At 37.5% G+C, this 17,829-nt stretch overlaps 1 long non-coding RNA gene across 1 annotated transcript; it reads left to right on the top strand.

Annotated features, from left to right (window-relative positions):
- The first annotated feature begins 9,000 nt into the window (after positions 1-9,000).
- Positions 9,001-12,229, top strand: LOC133741884 (uncharacterized). Its single transcript, XR_009862208.1, has 5 exons — positions 9,001-10,348; positions 10,852-10,946; positions 11,417-11,466; positions 11,793-11,899; positions 12,015-12,229. It is a non-coding gene; the product is annotated as an uncharacterized LOC133741884 (long non-coding RNA).
- The last annotated feature ends 5,600 nt before the right edge of the window (positions 12,230-17,829 follow it).

The following is a 17,829-nucleotide window of genomic DNA, read 5'->3' as shown; positions in this document are numbered from 1 at the left end:
GTTTTAGAGATATTTGAGCCAACGGATATCATGCGGAAACGCATAGTGAAAATGAGAATGAATTCCTTTGCATTACCTTTAATGATTACGGACCTAAACTCATCTTAGATGAACTTATGTGCCTCTCTAGTGGACTTAATGTGACCATTATTTGAGCCATTGAATCTAACAATGTCATAAGCGATGACCTATGGGAGTCGGACACATATGGGCTTTGGCGTGACCGATTGGGACATCTTGGTCGTGATATGATGATTCGTATTTTAAAGACTTCACACGGACATCCATTCTTTCAAGCTACGAGAAGCAAGTATCAAAAGTTGATCCAAGGGAGCTCTCAGACCACCACTGACGTAGTTGCCAACCCCCCTAGGGCTGTGGCCTAACTCCATTTTTGACGCCAAGGTTTGCATCCTCCTTACCTCATATGCTTCCAACGCCAGTAATGGCTTCCCAGCCCAACCAAAATCCTCATTGGTTGCTTCTCAGGCCCATTGCTTGTTCTGCAAATCCCGTTCTTTAGGGAAATTAGGACCGACTGATACCGTCCTTCGCAAAGGATGCTAAAGAACTTGTCCAATTTTCACATAGAATCCAAATAGATATTCGTGAACCTATTTAACCACCTTGCAGACCATTTAGATATTATGGTGTTGGTTGGCGCGTCGACACGCTAGTCACCTGTCGCTCTATTATCCACAGGTAATGCTGCATATGCTAAACTCCTAGCACAAACTATTTGGCTACGAGCTCACCACTCGGATCATCCTATTAAGTAACACGTCTTGACAATGCTGAAGAGTTTAAATCGAAAATTTTTGATGATTATTGCATGTCCATTAGGATCAATGTTAAGCATCTGGTTCCCATGTAACACTTTCAGAACAGTCCCCCTATTTCTACATGGGGTTATGCAATTTTGCACGAAGCTGTACTTATTCATCTACGATCGATCCACCGCCACTCAACCCTTTTCTACGTCATAGTTGATGACTGGTTACGAGGCAAATGTTTCGCACTTACGAATATTTGAGTGCACGGGTTATGTGCTAATTGCGCCTCCACATCACACCAAAATGGGTCCTCAACGACGAATGAGTATTTATGTGTGCTATGAATCTCCAACTATAGTCTGCTATATAGAACCCTTGACAATCGATCTCTTTACCGCTAAAACTTGCTGATTGTCACTTTGATGAGACAATCCTCCTGTCGTTAGGGGGAGACAAGAACGTCAACGTTAAGAATGATAGGAATTGTCGTGGTCTGTCCCCACTTTGTCTCATCTTGATCCCCGAACTGCACAGTTTGATATTGAAGAAGGATTATTGATCTTCAGAACGTAGCAGATGCACTGTCTGATGCGTTTTCTGACAACTACTAAAGCGACGATATCACATATACCTGATGCATTTTCTGACATTGCTAAAGTGACGAGATCACATATATCTGCTGCAAACGTGCCTACAAAGATTGATGTCCTTACAAGAAGACATGGCTCCGCCAGAGATGGTGCCATTGTGGCAACACAGGACACGGGTCCCGCTAGGAAGCATGAGAGACCCATAGGTTCGTGGATTCTTGCCCTAGGAAGAGAGCGAGTCTCGCACAACCCAATCCATTAACTTGAAATCCGTCTCATGCGAATATTCTGGATTATGGTATCATTGGGAACACTTTAACGTCAGAGCCAATTCCTAAGAATAAAGAGATTTCTGCTAATAACACTAGTGTACATGGGATGTGGGATAGAAACTCCATCATCCTTGATGATGTATTCGCGTATTCTGTTGCGCATGAGATTCTTAGTTCAAATGATATTCAACCTTGCTCCATTGATGATTGCCGACGTAGAGAAGGTTGGCCTAAATGGAAATATGTGATCCAGGCTGAATTGGATTCACTAGCAAAGAGGAAAGTTTTCAGGTTTTTGATGTCGACACCTCCTAATATAAAACTCGTTGGACATAAATGAGTCTTTGTTAGAAAGCGTAATGAGAAGAACGAGATTGTAAGCTCACCTAATGGTGTAAGGCTTCTCACAATGCCCTGGACAATACTACTAGGAGACGTAGTCTCCAGTAATGGACGTCATAATATTCCACTACTTTGTTAGCTTAATAGTTTCTGAAAAACTGAATATGCAGCTTATAAATGTGGTTACATCATATCTTTATGACGATCTAGATGCGAAAGTATATACGAAAGTTCCTGATAGACTTCAAATGCCTGAATCAAGTAGCTCTAGACCACGGAGCGCATTTTCAGTTAGATTAAGACGCTCACTATATGGATAAAAACAATCCGGCCGAATGTGGTATAACCGTCTAGGTGATTACTTGATTAGAAGAAGATATGTTAATAATGAATTATGCCTGTACGCGTTCATTAAGAAGACAAGTTCCGGATTTGAAATTGTTGCGGTATATGTCGATGACATTTACTTGATTGGAACTCTAGATGATTTAAAGGAAACCGCAAAGCAATTCAAGTCCCAATTTGAGATGAAGGATCTTGATAAAACACGATTTTGTCTCGGTTTAGAACTTGAGCAACATGGCAATGGAATTCTAAAAGATGCTTAGGTGCTTTAATAAAGATAAAGTCAAGCATGTTAACACTCCCATGGTCGTCCGTAATCTTGACCCTAAAAAGAATTCGTTTTGTCCCAAGGATGATGACGAATATGTATTTGAGGCTGAAGTGCCTTATCTAAGTGCAATAGGTGCATTATTGTACTTAGCACAATGCACAAAACCAGATATCTCATTCGCTATGAACTTGTTAACTAGATATAGCTTTGCGTCTATGCGACGTTATTGGACTGGTGTAAAAATTATCTTTCGATATCTAAAGGGTACGATAGATATGGGCTTATTCTATCCGTAAAGAGAAAAAACAAATGATGATATGATGAAATCGGACTCATCGTACCCTAGAAGTGTTGTCACCGCCATCGCCATGACCGCTGCAACTGCTGCCAGCACCACCATCTGGTGTCGTACTCCCTCTACCAAAATCCAAATGATGTTTCTGGTAAATTTCGCTAATGCTGAGTTCCTTTTTGACCATCATAAAGGTTGTTCCCAAATTGGTTATGTATTCACCATAGGAAATACCGCGATATTTTAGAGGTCTACAAAACAGACCATTGTCGCTACTTCCTCAAATTATGTAGAGATTATAACTCTTCACGAAGCTATTCGTGAATGTATGTGGCTCAGATCCATAATTACACATATTCGAAGTACATATGGTTTGAAGTCTACCACAGATGATGAACCTACGTGCATTTATGAGGATAATACCGTTTTCATTGAACAAATGAAGCAAGATTTCATCAAGGGCGATAACACCAAGCATATATCGCCTATCGCCAAAGTTATTCTACAATTAGCAATAACAATCTCTCCTCAAGTCCGATCTGAGGATGATGTGGTAGATTTATTTACTAAATCAATGCCTAAATCCACATTCAAGAAACATATCTACAGAAATTATTCGAACTTTCATGATTGTAGCAATCAGGGGAAGAAAGTGACATCGGGGGGAGGTTTGATGTCTACATGTTTTGATCTCGAAATGTGAAGGGGATGTTGTGCTCTTTTTCTCCTTCGACTAATGTTATCTTTGTCCCACTGGGTTTTTGACTTGACAAGGTTTTTAATGAGGCAACGTGAGGAGCGCCATCGACGGACATGACGTCATGTTTGGACGGCACAAGGGGGAGTGTTGCAGGAGTTCTAGTGTGCCTAGTTCAAACGAGGTTACTTAACCTAGTTGTAATATGGTTGGAATGTTCTCATAGATATCCTATAAATATCTTAGATTAATGGTAGTAGGATTCTATACTTGTATTCCAAGCAAACATCTATGTAATCCTCTATATATAGATGACCTTATTATGAATGCTTATACACAACAGTTTCTCCCCAAAACATATTCTTTTAAACACGAGGTAAAGAAAATGAAAGGGCCACAAATTCACTTTGTAACCCAAACGGATCCCAAACCAAACACCCACCACTCAAGGCTAGGGCAAAGAAACAATAAATGTTCAACTGATTCGGGAACTCCTTGCATATTGGACATAGAGGGGAATTAAAAACTTTCTTCCAAAACAGACTAGTCTAGTAAGCAGAGATTATTTAAACATGCTTTCCACATAAAATGCAATATTTTGGTAAAGACTTAATGTTCCATATCAATTTCCAAACTGTATTCAATAGAATGAGAACAATGAGGCTGTCGGAGAGAAGGCATAGCACTAACCTCATACAGTTTATGGTAGCCTGATCTCAAAGTGAAATGATTTCCCAGAAGGCCAGTCATCAGAAAAAGTTAATCAAACTAACCTATATAGGCTTTCAATTTTGTCATTTTCTCACTTGTACCTGAGGGTTAATGCTCTTTGGTGCAACGTCAATCAGACATGATGAGAAAATCTATTGTTCTGTTATAGATTCAGGAGAAGAATTCAAATATAGAAACATTAACAATCAAAATTCAAAACCAATCACACCATGACATGAAGGTTATACCAAAAGATAGGAAACTTATATCACTTTAATTTGTAAACAAAGTTAAAGCTCATGAATCATGATCATCGATCACCAACCAAGGTTCTATCGCTAAGCGCTAGTCGAGCGGTTCCTAGGGGACTAGTGCTCAGGCACCTAGTTAGACCATTAGGTGGCACCTAGGCGGTTTTTGTTCTTTTAAATTTTAATTTAACTTTACTTATAATAAACACAAATTGATGAAATAGTTCACATGTTTCTTGATAATTTAATGCCTTAGTTACATTTAAAACTCCATCAATCAAAAATTTCATTAATTACAATCCGTAGAAATTTATGAATGATGGAATCTTTAACTCCATTAACCAAAAATTCCATTAATTGCAATTTCTATTGTTTGGTTGTATCTATCTAGAATCTAGAACGTGTATGACAAAACCTAGCAGAGCCGCTCTGCTAGCTAGGGTTGGGAGTTTGCCACCGTTGGCCTGGCTTCTCAAGAACTGTCCCCCATCCTCGATGGGGCTTGTTTCCGATACCATCACTAGGATTGGATCATTTGTCCTCGTTGTCTGGCAATGCCATGCGAAAAGGGGTGGTCAAGAGATCGGGATTTGTGGATTGCGACCAGGTTTTGGTCAAGGATTGACGTCGCAGGCTGAGATCGGTCGGATCAGAACTTGGGCTGCACGACTGAGGCCTAATTTGAAGGGTACATACAGCGTCCGGCGGTGCCCCATTAAGGCAGTGGCAGATCAGAGTAGCACGGCGAGCGCGGCTTAAAGACAGGGGTGCCGCTCTATTCGACTTTGTGTAGAAGGATCTTTCCCTATGAGTGAAGGCGGTGTTTGCAGGCGACAGCAGTGCGGGTCTCTGGCTTGGGATGGTGAGAAGCCAGTCCGACGTAGATGACGGCTCATAGCGTCAAGCTGATGGGGTCGGAATGGATCTCCGCCAGCGAGAGATGGTAGGGTCGAGCACAACTCTTATCTGGATGCCTAATGGAAATGGGCTTGGGCCTTCGTGGGCTCATGAGGGGCATTTGTTTGGTTCTGGTTTCGTATTTGGGATCCAAGAGACTTATTCTGGGCCTATTTTTCTATTGCATTATGGAATTGGTTTTTCGGCTACTTAGGCTAGGTCAATGACGGAAGGTTACTCGCTACTCGACGCATTTTGATGTGTAGAGGGATGGTGCACCATATCGTTAGTACTTTTTTTAGTTTATTAAATAAGGTCGGTGACGGAAGGTTACCGCTACTCGACGATATATTTTTGGTGGAGGTATGGTGCACCATATCATCAGTATCTTTTTATATAGCCCGGGTTCTGTCCGGTGCTTCATCAAATGCTTAATTGCATATCTTTTTGTTGCTTTTCATACTTTTTTGGTATTTCTTAATTCGGTGTAGTTTCTACATCTATCGGTTGTAATACTTTTATTTAAGGATTAAATTTAGTTTACCCCCCTGAGGTTTGGGGGTAATTTCATGTTAGTCCCTGTCCTCTCAATTTAATCAGTTTACCCCTCAAGCTTTTCAATTTTCCTCAACCGTGTCCATTCCGTCCAATTTGGACGTTAAGTTTGACAAAAAAAGGTCCACTTTAAGGGCTAAAATTGTCATTTCAAGGAAAAAAAACACCATGACAAAAAAAAAACCATGATAAAAAAAATTCTTTTTTTTTTTGTCATGGTTTTTTTTATTTTTTTTATTTCTCTCTCATTGAAGAAGAAGAATTTTTTTTTGGTCATGGTTTTTTTTTTTTTTAATTCTCTCTTATTGAAGAAGAAGAATAATAATTTTTTTTTAGATTGTCATTTCAAGGAAAAAAAAAACACCATGACAAAAAAAAAATTATTTTGTCATGGTTTTTTTAATTTTTTAATTTCTCTCTCATTGAAGAAGAAGAATTTTTTTTTTGGTCATGGTTTTTTTTTTAATTCTCTCTCATTGAAGAAGAAGAAGAATAATAATTTTTTTTTGGTCATGGTTTTTTTTTTTTAATTCTCTTCTTCTTCTTCTTCAATAAGAGAGAATTAAAAAAAAAATTCTTCTTCTTCAATGAGAGAGAAATAAAAAATAAAAAAAAACCATGACCAAAAAAAAAAGAAGAAGAATTTTTTTTTTGTCATATTGTCTTTTTTCCTTGAAATGACAATTTAAAAAAAAAAAATTCTTCTTCTTCAATGAGAGAGAATTAAAAACGAAAACCATGACCAAAAAAAAAATTATTCTTCTTCAATGAGAGGGAAATAAAAAATAAAAAATAACCATGAAAAAAAAAAGAAGAATTTTTTTTGTCATGGTGTTTTTTTTTCCTTGAAATGACAATTTTAGCCCTTAAAGTGACTTTTTTTTTTCAGACTTAACGTCCAAATTGGACGGAATGGACACGGTTGAGGAGAATTGAAAAGCTCGAGGGGTAAACTGATTAAATTAAGAGGACAGAGACTAACATGAAATTACTCCCAAACCTCAAAGGGGTAAACTGAATTTAATCCTTTATTGTCAGTTTGTTTCAAAAAAAAAAAATCTAGAATGTTTAATAAATTAAGAAAGTTAAAAAAAAAACAAAAAAAAACCTTGTTTTGGAAATGAAAATTGAATACTGCAAAGGAATTCGTAAATGACACCTATTTTGGTGGAAATTGAAGTGAGGAATTTAAATAACGAATTCCTTCGTTTTTTTTCCACAGAGAAATTTAAAATTTCCAATCTGATAATGCCAAACGAGGGAATTGGCTTTTAGGAATTATGAAATCCTCACTTTCAATTAAATTCCATCATTTTTTCTCTCATCCAAACACACTCTTAAAGGAATTCGTAAATAACAGTTATTTTGGTGGAAATTGAAGTGGGGAATTTAAATAATGCATTTCTTCAATTCTTTTTCATAGAGAAATTAAAAAATTCCAATCTGACAATGCCGAACAAGGGAATTGGCTTTTAAGAATTATGAAATCCTCACTTTCAATTAAATCCATCACTTTTCCCCTCATCCAAACACACTCTAAAATAACTATTAAATATTATTAGATAATTATTAATCACCTAATAGTATGCATAACTTTTTCTTTTTTTTTAATCAAGGATTATCAGTATTGATAGAACAGCTCAAGGCTAATTATAATCAAATTAGAGGGCATCTAGAAAGCACTCAGGAGCATTCTGAAACCAATACAAATTCTGTCTATCTTCAAAAGCTATGATGGCTAGCCTATGTGCCACTCTATTATAATTTCTAGGAGCAAAAAAAAATTTGTACTCCTGGTATAGTTTTCATCGTATCCTGGATGTTAGCTACAATACCAGCAACATCCAACAGTTCAGAATTCGGATTTGCAATATTAGTTATGGCTTCTAAGTAGTCTGTTTCAATTAGGACATCATGAGCTTGGGAAAGCTGGAGCAGTTTCAATTTTTCTGTAGGAATTCAACCTGTTTAGGAGACGCTACATGATTCACTGATTGTGCAAAAGCATCTTTAAACTATCCAGCTCCATCTCTAAGCACTCCTCCCAGTCCTCCATTATAGTGATTTGGCAAAAAACTCCCATCAACATTTAGTTTCCATTTATTTCCATCAATTGGTTTCCAACTTTTTTTTAGTGGAAGCTTCCTGTTTGTTTTCTTGAGGCCTAGCCTTTCGAAACTCGTCCAACCAGGCACATGAGCTAAATAGAATATAAATAGCAGTTTGAGACGTACCTTGCCATAACATGTTATTTCTATTTCTCCAAATGGCGCACAACACCATGAACAATTTTTCAAACACATCTTGTTTGAGATGCACAACATGCTCAAGCATCCACTCTTTGAGATTAATATGAGGCAGTAAGCTGTTCTGCAATTCAATCAGAGGTGAAGAGAGTATGGCATGAGCAGTGGGGCATTTACAAAAGAGATGCACCCTATCCTCAAACCTGTGTGTACAAATTAGGCACTTTGTGTCTTTCACACTACTAGAAATCTGTTCATAGACATCGCATGTTTTAAATCGGTCAGACTTGCACACGATGTAAAAAAGTAATCTAACATCGTTTTACGAAAATACCGATTTAAATGTATATCATTAACCTCGGGTCTTAAAATGACCGGTGTTAAAAGTTTTGTTTGAAAATTTGCGGGAACCTACTTTTGCAAAACGCGCTAAGTCTTTTAAGTGAAATGAAGAAGCGGGTACTAAAACTCAAAACTTTCACACTTAGAAAAAAATTTGCGCCCGACCCCAAAACTGAAACAGATCGAAACCCTTGAGCTCAGTCTCGAGCTCCTCCCAAACTTGAGCTCCTCCTCCTCCTCCTCCTCCTCACCATCACAATCCTTCCTCCTCCATTTTTGGTGGAATCTAAAGAGCTGAGAGAGTCGAAGAAACCTAGATCCCAACAATGTCGAAGAAACCCGAGCTCCTTCTCGACCTTTCTTCGCCTCCGACTGAGATCAATTAGCTTAATTCTCATCTCATCTCAACGTCTCTCTCCAGATCAGTGTATGAATTTCTAAACCCAGCCCCCTTTTTCTTTTTCGCTCTTCGATGTTTTTTGCTAGTTGCTTTTATTCTATGGATTTGTGCGCTAGAGCCCGGCCTCACATATAAGGAGAATGAGTTATGGGTGAGTCTCAATTTCCTGCTCTTCTTCCACCATGACCGATAAAGTTGAATCGTTCGACCCGTAATCCCTCAGATCCAATTCCTCTTCTTTTCGATTTTGACCTAACTTTTTTGGTTTTCTGCAATCTTTAGGGGCGACACAATCGTCATCAAGGTGTGATTTTGATGTGGGTTTTGTTGGTTTATTCAGAATATTGTTGAAGAAAATTGATGGAATTTTGCTTAATTAGGTTTTGGGTAGTGAGTGAAGGATGGATTTGTAGTTGGGTTGATGGGTTTTGTGTGTTTTGTTTGAGATCTGGTGACTGGGTGTGTTTTGGTGTCCGAAAGTTGAGGTTTTGATGTAAAGTTTTATGCTTTTCTGCTGGCTCTGAACCCTTATACTCTTTTTTAGTTGTCTTAATCACCTTGTTTAAGTTGCACTCGTGTGGTTCCTAATTCTGACATTACAATGTTGTTTTGAATTGGTTCGACCCCGAAACCGATTGTGGTTTCTCCAACGACCGAGCTTCTTCGAGGACGATCGAACTCAGAATCGAGGATGGGGCACAACTGAAGCGCTATTTGATCCCCAAATCTAGAGTGAAATCTGAGAGAAGCAAAACGAAAAGCGAAATCAAAACCAGAGCAAGGTAAAGGTCTGATGCAATTTGATTTGATTATTATGGTGTTGATTATTGGTGAATTCAGTATAATGTGCGTACATAATGTGCTAGTTGCAATTTGAAGTATTATTGGAAAGCTGGACGTAGTACTATGGGATTGTTGTGGTTTTGTTTTTGGGTTGAGCTAAATGGGAAAGAAGAAAGGATGTTGCTTTTAATTTTCTTGTGTCAATTTCAAAACAAGTGATTCAAAACAGAGTTTTTACTTTGGTCCTTTTGAAGACGTAACTCAAAATAAGTTGAATCAATGGCCTCCAGAAGGTATAGAACAACTTTTTCAAATGTTAATTACGATACAAGGAAGACATGATATATTTCTGATACAGAGTGGCATTGTGTCACCTTGATGACGATTTACTTCCTAGCTTTCTATACATAGGTGGTAAAAATTGTTGTTCACCATTGATAATTTATAGTTGTTTACAGTTCCGCCAGGAAAAGATTAGTATCTCTGATTGCCCTGGCTTTGAACCTGGATGAGAATTTTTTTGAGAAAGTTGGGGATCTGAATGGCCACTTTTGCAATTCTTCACCTTTTGCACCATCCAGGTGAACTAGATAGTTCAGCTTCATAGCTGCCTTTTTTATGTTTTAATTACTAGTCTTGTTTATTATTAGTTTTTCCTTGCAGTCACTACTACAAAAACTGGATATAAGGACACCTAATAAGGACACATCTGTATTAAGGTGTCCTAAATAATTTTCAGTCCATTTCATTTCCTTATCAATTGATTCAATTTTGATTCATTCGATTTTTTTATGAACAAAAATCTGAGTTCAGAACTGGATTTTATAGGAGGTTAGGGGTTGAGTGCTCAACTTTGTCTACCTTCATAAGACAATTTTAGTTATTTCCTATCTATGGGTTCAATTTCTGAGTAAGTAGTGGGCCCCCCGGGGCGGGGGAGGTGGTTGTTGTTGTTGGATATATAGAACAAATACATTATCTGCACTAACATGCTTACTTTCCTACTTGTTGTAAAGATAAAAGATAAAAAAATAGGTAGCTATGCAGCTATGTTATTAACAAAGAGGACATACCAATGATGCAGAATTGGTGAATTCCGGTGCTGGATAGTTGGGGATTTAATGACCATTTCTATTGGTGATGCGGAATTGATGGCAAGCCCAGTCATGTTCTATGCAGGTTAGAGTTGTTTCATCATGTTTTGTTCAAATTATTTTATAGCAAGTGATTTATTTCTTATTCATCACTTTTCCTGTGTGTTTGTGGACGATAAACTTGAAAATGGAATCTCTAAACAGCAGCATGACACTGCCTTCATTTATCTGTATTATTTATTGTAGAGCTTTTTTCTCTACATTGGAAGTTTGCGTGTAAAATAGTTTTGTTGATTATTTTTCTTTTTTACTTTGTCTCATTTGTACTTGATAATTATCCCTACTTAATCATACACCTTAAAAGGATTCACGAGCTTAAGTGCTTAATAGAATTCCCTTATTTTTCACTCTTTTTACACTACTAGAATTCCCTTATTGTTGATATTTAAAGTTGAATGGGAAGTGGGGCTGGAAGTGAAATTGTTGACTTCAATATCTTGTTTGGTTTGCATGTAGTCCTCGATCTAAATAGCTCTTTGTAATGTGTGATTGCAGATTTTCCAGAAAGCAATATCAACTTCAAATGCTTACAATGATCAATTCAGGTATTCCTCTGAGTAATTAGATATTCTGTTTCAGGTTGATACAATGGTTGTTCAGGCCATTGTGAAGTGTGTTACTTGTTTTCTTGCTAGATTCTCGCTGCAAATCTTCATCTTCTTCCTCTAGCTTCCTCTAGTCCTTGAAGAATTAAGCTGTACACTTGAGGAGTAGAGATACTTGCTCTCTTTTTTACTAATGTTGTTGTGGGTTGATTGCATGTGTGTAGATTTAGTTATATTTTACTTGCGATTTTAGAAAATCAAATAGTTAATAGTTCATTTAGAGAAGATATGAGTAACATGTGCTCTTAATCTGTCGCCATTTCTAGGACCATAAGCCACAAGAGAGTTAAGCTTGCCAACCTTGGTCGCCGTGGATTAAAGAAAAAATTAAAGGAAGACAATTAAGGACCCCCTTAAGTCTTTCAGTGCTCAGGTTTACTTTAACTTCCTTTTTGCACTTATTTCTTCATGATTATACTTCATTCAGTAGGCAGAGACCAGAAGTTGCTAATTGATTATACTTTACCTACTCTTCTGATATGTTGCAGCTTATTTCCTGGAGGCCTACACCCTAGTGAGGAAGGGTGATCTCTGGATTGTGAGAGGAGGAATGAGGAGTGTCGAGTTCAAGGTTATTGAGACTGATCCTTCTTGAGTATTGTGTTGTTGCTCCAAACACTAAAATATTTCCAATAGGGTTTACTAAAGTGGCTACAGATAAGAATTCTAAAGCTGGATCAAATGTCTAGGCTAGCCTTTATAGGTTTTGAGGTTTTATTTTGTGAATTATGTTGAATCATGAATTTGAAAAGAAATTAATGGAAGCCTCAATTTTTGGATGATGGGAATGCATTTTTTTTCCCAACAGCAGCTAGATGCAAACTTTGCACATTATGCTTGTCAAAATGAAGTGAAGTATATAAAAGCATAACAAAACAGTAATGCCAAGGAAAACGAAGTCACTTGAGAGATTAGAAATCAGTATCAAAATGAAAATTGATGTCTTATGATTATTAATGTATCGAGTTGTGTCCGCAGAACCGATGTACTCAAAACCAGTGCACATCGATTTTACAAAACAAAAGAGATGTCTACAATGAAACAACACATCGGTTCTAGAAAAAGCAAGCGATGTACATAAAACCATTGAGCATCGTTTTGTTTAAATGAAAACGATGTGCTGTGTTAAATGAAACATCAGTCCTTAAAAAAAAACCGATGACGCCTAAAGATACAGACATCGTTCCTAAGAAAATAATGTGCCAAGCTAGGTTGGGACAGGGCTAGAGCGTAATGCTTTTGACGAGTGATCGCTGGAAAAGGACGATGCTGCAGGGCGGGTGTAAAACCGCAGAGGTAGGAGAACAAGTCTCCACTTAGGGCGGAGATCGGGATCGATCGCCAGATTAGAACTCCATAGCCCTGGCGGCTAGGTTTTGGAAAGAGCATTAGAGATTTTTGCAATTGTCGTCAGCTATTGATACTTCCTTAGAGTGTTTTGAGTAATCTTAAATTAAAAAAAAACTTAATGAGGTAAGTGAGAAAAAAATCCCTAAAAATAGGGTAAATAGACAAAAACCCTTTCTATTTTTTGTTAAGCTCTATGTACATGCCCATTGCCGACGTGTAGGCCTCATCAACGGGTCGGGCCGGGCTTTATTGTAAATCGAAGGATCCAAGCCCGTCCATATAAAGAGGGCCTTGCGGGCTTTTTCGGGCTTTTGCGGGCCGGGCCTTGCGGGCTTTATTTACAAATAAATCTTTAAAGATACTAATTTTTTTATAAACTTATATTTATATATCATACACTCCAAAGAGCAACGTCTATCAATTCAAATAAAATAAAAAAACTAACCGTTGGATGTGATCATTACAATAAATTATGAGTGTGGTAAAAAATTTAACCAATTTCACCATATTTTCTAATCCGATCGAATTGGTCAACCGTCGTCACTTCTATGTCTTCTTGGTTGACCGATGGCGTAACAACCGCGAAACGTGCTTATTTTTCTACATCACGTCTATAAATATTCCATTGATGGATATGCATGGACATAAGATACAAATTTCAATTTTAATTATAAAGACGTTGACGTATACCAATTTGCCTCCTAAAGTTGTATGACTTATATGTTGCATTTAAATTGTTGAGGTTCACTCTAAAGCAACTATGAAGTGGAAAATGAATTTAGAGAAGGGTTAGTTCCCGTTTACCCAGAAATCCTTAGTATTTTGCCCACTTGCACCAATAAGTTTGTATTGTGCCCATTTACACAAATCTTAAGGAAAAAGACTCATAAGGGTAGTCTTTTCTAGAGTAGTGTCTAATGTATCCTATGCTGACTTTTGGGTCTAAAATCTACTTTTTCTTAGAAAAACATGTTCAAACCCTTGAAAAAAAACAAAACTAGCCTTCAACATACCCAAGTTTTTCACCTAACGGTTACTTTAACAGGCGGAATCACTACTGCTTGTTTTTAACAAAAGCTGAGGCAGAGCTTTCTTCAAAACAGAAAATCTAGACCTTAGAGATAGTACAGGATTTTAGGCTAAAAACATAATATTCATAAGAACATAAAAACATATTAAACATATTGAAGTATTGACGAAGTGGATAGGCATTCTGAAATTATTTATTCAACCATAAATACAAACTAAAAATTCAGAGCCTCATTCTCAGGAAAACAGCTAAGAAGCTATTTAACAGCTAAGAAGCTATTTAGCTATCCATGAGAATGATTACAGATACTTACTTGAAGGAAAGCACACTACTTCACTCTTAGACAGGAAGGAAAGAGCACACAGCTACTATGGCTTTCTTACTTCTTGAGATAAGACTCTTCTGTTCAATTTTCTGATGCCTTACAACTGAAAGCTCTTTATATAGAGAGCGGAACTCAAACCAGAATTCAAAACATAAAAATGTACAGCACAACTCTATTATTTTCTGCTTCCGTGAGTGCTCCTAATGATGGAGGTCAAGTGGTGAAAAGAAGATTCTTTTAGGTAAAATATTTTTCACCTTGTTTTTCCTGAAAAGCAAAAGCATCTTTAGGAAAAGCCAAAGTTGCTTTCAGTGCTTTTTACACCTGCTGCTTCACATGTTTTCGTCTGTTTCCGAATTGTGGCCTAGGACAAGAGAGTTGTCATCCATCCTGGCTTTCACTTCATTATCTTCTACGTCTGTATCTGCATACATCTTATAGTGGTTGTCATTTTCAAGCTTCTGGATACAGTGCAAGCATGCCAACGTAGAGTCGATTTCCTTTCTCTTGAGAGATAGAAAAAGGTCACTGCTTACCACTTTAGGGTGATCATAGGCAGTGATTAAGATTTTTTCTCCTGCTGCCAGGAATGTATTTTCTTTATCTTCTTCGATGATCTTTTGGATATAGTCTAAGGACATGGCCTTCATCCAAGGGATGCTAGAGTTCGGCTGGCCATTGTATCCCACACATGCAGGTTGCAGATACCTTTCTTGGATAATCCTCACATAATGATATGGAGAAATATATTCAACTTCACCATTTCTATTTTAAATCCATTCTGGAGGCGTTGATCAGAACTTCAACCTGAGGATACAGTCATTCTTTCTGACATTGTTGACTGTATTGACTATGATCGGTGGTAATCCTTTGAGATCATCATTAGTTTTAGTCCAGAGATTATGGACAAAACCATTTTCAACAAGCCAAAACTTGTGTTCTTGAGGATGTTCAATCTGAACATTGACTACATACCTTCCAACATAAGGTCTAGGGACTATGAAGAGGGTTGGAGAGGAGAAGTCAGAATTATGACTTCCAATGAGATTATGAAAGTCAAACCAATCTGGTTCTGTTAGTGCTAAAACAGGGACTCTAGCACTTTCAGGATCTTCAAGATACTGAATTTTTTCATTCTGGACAGCACTCTGCTGTGTATTTTCATGAACTTCTTCAAACTGTGGTTTAGCATTTTCATGAAGCTCTTCAGCTAATGCAAACAGAGTTGGGAACATGATTCCACTATTTCTTTCCTGAAAAGAAAATAAGAGGTTATCTAAGATTGCCTTCTGGTGGTATGCTAGCCTCCTGCCAGTTCTGAACACAGGATCAGCGAAAGTTTTTAGTTCATAATTAAAAACATTTATAACTCCAATTGGAGTTGATTTGCTTTTTGGCAAAGCAACAGCCTTCAACGGTCTTGATGAGCCTTTACCGTCTGCCGTTTGAGATGGCTAGCCAATCCTTTACCCTGAGATTGATCAGTTGTGGCTAGTCCTTTTGGACCTAGCAGAAATCTTTTGAGGATTTTTTCTTTAGGATCCTCAGCAGTTTCATGTTCTTTCCCAGTTCTTCTGTTTCTGGGATTGCGACATTCGTCGTCATCTCTTTGGCTGAACATTGCCATTTCTCTGGTTAGGGCGTCTGGAAGATAATTCTTGTTTCCGGCAATTAATTCAACAGTATAATCATATTGGTTAAGAAATAATTGCCAGTTTGCTAATCTTTCTCTATCAGCAGCTTTATCAAGTTTAAAATTTTTAAAATTCTTTACTCTAGCACAATCGGTGCGTACAGTAAACGGTTTTCCAAGAAAAGCTGGAGAATTTAAAATCGTTTTTTTGACAGCCAAAATTTCTTTTTCTCCTGTAGGATAATTATGTTCTGCAGGGCTGAACTTGCCACTACAAAATTTGCAGATCTTTTCAATGTTAGTTCCAGGCGTTTTTGCCAGAACAACACTGGACTAGTAATTATCACTAGCATCTGTTTGGAGAATGATTTCATCATTTTCCTCTGGTTGTTGAAGAGGAGGGAGATTTTTGCAGAGAGCTTTTATCTGCTTCACAATTTTTTCAACATCTTCTGTAAAGTTCCATTTTCTTTTGGAACTAGTTTTAGGAGATAACATTGCTGTTAGTCCTGAGATTTTGGGAATGAAATCTCTCCCATAATTAATGACTCCTAAGAATCTTTCTAGACTCTTAGCATCTGGAATTTTATCTGGGAATTTCCAGATTTTCTCAAGGATGTGAGGTTGGAGTTTTACTATTCCATTCTTGATGTTTATTCCAAGGAAATCAACTTCATCTAGGATAAAGAAGATTTTCTTTTCTCCTAAGATGATTCCATGCTGAACTATCAGCTTTAGAACCTCATAGAGGTGTTTCATATGTTCTTCTCTGTTTTTGGAGAAGACAAGGATGTCATCAATGTAGACGATGCAGAATTCAGCAACATGTTTGAAGATGTCATCCATCTTTCTTTAGAAGATTGAAGGGGCTTGTTTTAGGCCAAAGGGCATTACTAACCATTCGTAATGTCCTTGTGGTGTTCCAAATGCAGTGAGAGGAACACTATCTGGATGCATCTTGACTTGCCAAAAACCCGACTTTGCATCGAATTTTGAAAAGACTTTAGCTCATCTGAGCTGGTTGATCAGTACTCTTACTTGAGCAATTTGATAACCGTCTTTAACGGTCTTCTTATTGACATCTCTGTAGTCAATTACCATTCTAGCTTTTCCTCTGAGATTTTCTGCATGATTTCTCACTTAGAATGCTGGAGCATGATGAGGGCTAGTGGATGGTTGAATTAATCTCTTGTTCAGGAGATCTTCAATGTCTTTTCTGAATTCCTTTTGGTCTTCCTCTTTGTACTGAGGAATGGCTTTGACATGACAGATGGAATTCATATCATGTAATCTCAATTCACAGACCACTGGGTCTTTTTCCCAAAATTTCTGAGGGTTTACGACGATATTTTGTTCGAGCATTTTCTTGATTTTCTCTAGAGTAGGAATTTTCTGAGACTCAAGCTTATTCTGAATGTGCTTGAGGTTATGCTCATAGATGAAACTAGCTTCTTCATCTTCACTAGTTTCTTCGATAAGCAATTCTTTTTGTTGCTTAATTTGAAGTACAGGTTCTAATTTGAGTTTGTAGGACTTATGATCACCATTATTTTGTTGCGATCTCTGATATTGAGTAGTAAAGTTTGGACCTACTACACTTTTTGCTTGAGTAAGCCGATCTGACCCGTTCTCCTTTTCTAAAGCCTATTGCTTCTTCATCTTGAATAAATCTCTATTGGAGAATAAAATCGTTTCCCAACAAGAAATCAGATCCTTGGCCTTCTGATTGCCAAAGAGTGTTGATAACAAACATTCCTCCACCAATGGTGATGCGAACATTTCTAGCTACTTTGTTCATGGTTAGATGGCTTCCATCAAATTGGACACCGGTAGCTGTTCTTTTCTTATCTTCTTTCCAAAGTTCTTCTGGAATTGCAAATCTCTTTGCAACAGTAAATCCCAATCCATTGTCTACAAATGCATGTAGATGATACTTCTTGTGATCAGGGAATTTTAATCCAATCT

The sequence above is a fragment of the Rosa rugosa genome, chromosome 4 (genome assembly GCF_958449725.1).
Source record: "Rosa rugosa chromosome 4, drRosRugo1.1, whole genome shotgun sequence".
Taxonomy (NCBI): domain Eukaryota; kingdom Viridiplantae; phylum Streptophyta; class Magnoliopsida; order Rosales; family Rosaceae; genus Rosa; species Rosa rugosa.
The sequence above is the reverse complement of the archived record's forward strand: the minus strand, read 5'-3'. Positions and strand labels throughout refer to the sequence as shown.